Below are 4827 nucleotides of genomic sequence, written 5' to 3' on the forward strand. Positions count from 1 at the left end.
TAAAAGTTCTTGAGTTACCTTTCACGTTCTCGTTTAATCTTGTTACGCTTGTTCCGAGTTGGATGTAATTTTGTTATAGTTACTTGCATCCCATTCTAGTTTTTTTTTAATTAAATCACGTTAAATCTTTTGTTGGATATCTGAGTTGAATGTAACGAGAGTTTGTACATTGTTTTTAGTTTCCAAAGCATCAAGCTTACGTTGAGTTTTAACCATTGACTTGTTTGTTTACTTAACTAAAATTACTTTCAGTTGTTTATGTTTTGGCAGTTAAAGTTTTTGTTTGAATTCGTTGAATTTCGGTTTCGATCTCTCGGTATAATTACATTGTTGTAAAGTTTAATCAATTATAATATCAAAGTATATAGCAAAATAAATCTCAGTATAATTAGTTAAATGTTTTTGATTACAAAATTATTTTAATCAAGACAATTCTTGTTATTGGCTATTATTTACTCATAATAATTGATTAACATTGTTTACTCGTTTTTGTTAAACTAGTTTCATGCACAAACTCATAATCAGCTGGTCTGGTTCGTTTAAGTTTTAACATGTCACATTGTTATTGTTAATTCATTGCAGTTTGTTTTTTTTGTTTGTAAATAATCTTGTTTTGATTAATTTCTGTACATTTTTGTAAATTCAAAAGTTTTTATCCCTATTATGTTCAAGAAAAACAGTTAACGTTCTTTTTTTGAAATAGTTGATTTTTTGTTTGGTTATTATTTCCGTTGAAAAGACACAATGTTAAAAGCAATCAGTTATTGTTTTTGCTTGTTCTTGTTAAATTAAGTTTGATTGTTAGCACTTAAAAGGTCAACCTCTATAAAATAGATAGACCGTTTCTTTGCTGTTAAAAGTTGAATTTTTGTTTTGTTACTAATCAGGACGCAATCGAATAATTCGTTAACGGGCCATTGTTAATGTTAACTTTATTGACTCGAAGTTAAGTTTTTGTTTTGTTGTTCATTCACCGATTGTTTCTGATAACTTAAATAAGTACTCCAGCACAATTAGTTGGGGCTCGCTCACTGCGATACAAATAAGAAAGTTCTAAGTTACTCCATAAACATTTGCTAACAATCTTACCGATCACATCGTGCCTTAATCTCACGAAGTGCCTGAATTGTTTCTCCTATGTTTTTTGTTTGTTTCGCCTTCTGTTACGGTTCTGTTTAGAATCTTAATAGGATGCTTATTATTATATGAATATTGTGTGCACACTTATACATATTAAATTAAGTAATCTAGATTCGTAAGTCTATTTTAAATTCTGTAACGAAATGTATTACGTTAATTTTCATATTTCAAATCATAATAATATTGTTAATCGAAAATGACGAATCAAAACTTAATAAAATAGATTGAAATCAACAATTCCAATAATTTTAATTAGAGAAAAAAATGGCTATATAGTATACATTGTTTTAATATTGTTCATTTCATTAAGTCTTTGTTAAAATTTAATCCTTTGTGAACATTAGCTGTACACACAATAATTCATAATAACTATAGTTTAATATTGTAACTATTTTCTCCTCCATTTTTACATACTACATTTATATACACGGTATTCTTCATAGTTATTTAATGGTAATTTAATGAACTAATTAAGACATAATTTATAATATTTAATAGTATTCTTAATATATCTGTAGAAATGATTAAGTATTTACAGTGATTAAGAAAATTAGCCAAGGGGATAAAATAGTTATAAGCTGCGTGTTAATTTTTATTGTTAAACCTACTTCTACTGGCGATACATATTGTTATCACTCCTTTTTTCAATGGGAATGAGTGAGATGATAATATTATTGTTATTTCGTGGGTGAAAATTTTCGTTATCAAAAGCTTAGTGGTTGTGTTGTTGAATTATTACTTTGTTTATGTTAAATAATTTTAAGTATTGATTTGGTGTTAAGTTTTGATGTTATGTTATTGTTGAATTTAAATTTGGCTTCGTTTGTTAGTTTTATGTTGAGTTTTAGTTTTAACATTGATTTGTTAATTGTTCTGCCGACATTAAGGCCACACCGTAAAGTACAATAGTGACGTCAACGTAGTATTGTGTAGTTTTAAAACATAGTTAAGTGTTTAAATTAAGTTAAAACAAAAGCTTTGTATAAAATTAACAAATAGGTATACGATAGTGATGTAAGTGAGAATAATGTGTGTGATGATTGTGTGAAATAAAGCCGATAAAATATATTTGTTTTTTTTTTCATATTAGACCTTTTCATTCCACTAGAGTATGTTCTTTTTGCATCGTATTATCTATTAAATTGTAGCTACTTCGAGTTTATTTTCATTAGAATTATTTATATTCGTATTTGATGCAATATATTTCGATTTTAATTTCGCATTTTTCAATTGAATTAAACTAGAATACTTCTGGTTCAATAAAAAGATCTCTTCAGATTTTCTTTCTGGAACCTCTCCTCCGTCGATTAAAGGGAGGCAACGCAAATGCAATTGCGTATGTCATGTGCAACGGTCACTTCGCTATTTCAGCGATTTACGGTGGCTGCTCGCTCGTTTGCCACTTTATGATATAAAAAAAAGATTACTATCCTTTGGAACATTCATATTTTACACTCAGGATTTTCTTTTCAAATCTATGTAGAGTTGGTATTCATTTGTTAAATAAAATCGTATACAATCACTTTCACACTAAACCTACAATACTATTAAGTAAGATAAGCAATAACATACAATTGGCACGTGTGTAAAATAAACCTTATAAGGTTTTTATAAACCTCATTCCGTTGTTTGAATTTAATCAACATTTTGTCGGTCGCGAGAGCTTTAATGCGGTTTGGATTGAATAAAAAGTTAATCTGGCCGGAAACGGTTGGAGGCTGTCCAACCGCGCTGTTATCCGCCGGCGAAATACTGCTGGTGTGTGTTCATATGCGCGGTTACGAAACAGCATCTCCGGCCCGGCGCAGCGCCCGGCGCCCAAGCCCGCTCGGATGCGGAGATAGTGTAATGAAGATAGTTTTAGGAACGGAAAACAAGAACTTCCCTGCATCCAATCTCTCCGCTTACGCTCTTCTTAATTGCTTAACTTTAACTAATGCCTCCTCCCATGTCGCGGAATTCGTTTAACTTTACGCATACTTCATTCGAAGCAAAGTAAGCGTTGAATTTACTCCTGAACTTTATATCGTATCGTTAATTATTTCGACGCACTGTCGATAAACATCTTAATCGTCGGACTACAATTTATTGCCGTTATAATTGCCACTTAAGCAGTGTCAATGACATTTATTAGAATTCATATTTTAAGATATGGAAATAAAAAAATAATACTGGTTCATTCCAACATGATTGAGTTCACTCATTTTGATAATTCTATTAAGTAATAGATGGCGTTTAAACTATTTGCATGTATATGCTTTAACTTGTCATAGACTATGAAAAATTCAACAGTGATACGCATGTTATATGTTGTTATTTATGATATATTAAATAAAGTACCGTTTGATAAAAAATAAAATAAAAATAAAACAAATCAATATATAGAGTCCACCTGGTAAAAACAAATTGTGGCTAGTGGCGGTTATGGAAGAGACACGATTACCTGAAAAAAAAAATACAATTAAACAAAAAAAAATCACTATAATGGTTTCGAAGTCAAATGTCTAGATCATTGTTTTCTATAAAACGTTATATAACATCATAAGTTATTCAATGTAATAATTAATGTAGTGTACTAAACACTTCAGTAACTTAAAGTTGGTAGTTAAATTTTTAGTTACTGAATCGGAGAAATAATTGAGTCTTAAAAAAACATCGAAGTAGTAAATAAGTAAATACTGTATAAATTTTGTCCCCTTTCTAAAAATCGACAAAAACACAATATAATACGACGCTTCACCTTTTACACAAAAACATTGAGAGTGATAAATTAAATAGTAAAAAGAGATGGTTTGAATGAATTCTTTCAATGGAATCTTTTGATATCAGTTGTACGTACTTTGGTCCCTCAGTCGTCGTCGTTCGACATTAACGACCCAAAAAAGATATTTTACAAATCATGGATAGGATCATTCCCTGAGTTTTATCCGGAACAATAAGCAAAGCTTTGAGCACTATGGAAATTGTCGACAACCTAATAAACTTATTTGACTCAACCAAGCGAAAAAATAATGAATTCCTCAAACTAACCTGCGAAAGAACTCAAAGGAAGTTATAATTATTGCAACAATTTGTAGTTGATTATAAAACTTTTTACTCAAAATTCAGCGTTGGTTTTTTTTTCGCTACCATCCAATCCTCTATCCGGCTACAGTTAGATGTCTAATTTTCGCTGCTCATTTCTGACATATTTCTAAAATTATTCACACATGCAGTACGCAGCATTGTTATCATATGTTCACATTTGCGACAAGTCTCTGTTTGCTCTTCCGTTCTTTTCTTAATATTAGTTAACTTTTTATGATCCGACTGGATGGATTTTAGTTTGATTTTGATCACTTTTATGCATTCATCTGTTTGATTTAGCAGTATGTCCACGTCTCTACAGAATAATACATTGGCGTAGAACATAACCAACGCACTGACATGTAAAGCAATTAGTAATACGAAAAATTTATGAGAATTTTGATAGGAGGTGAACAACGAAAAATCTTCAGCGAAATTTATGGAATTCCAAAAACACGAATGTAGATAAGAATCATTCATATTGAGAGAACAAACGATAAATTTTCACATCTTGACGAAACTGCTAATCGTCAATTTGACATGATTTAGTCTTCAGAAAAACATAGAGTACATGTTTTGCTCTGTCAAAGAGAGAAAAATTTAAAAAGCATAATACAGATA

Source organism: Papilio xuthus, unplaced genomic scaffold, assembly GCF_000836235.2.
Source record: "Papilio xuthus unplaced genomic scaffold, Pxut_1.1 DF829129.1, whole genome shotgun sequence".
Lineage (NCBI taxonomy): Eukaryota > Metazoa > Arthropoda > Insecta > Lepidoptera > Papilionidae > Papilio > Papilio xuthus.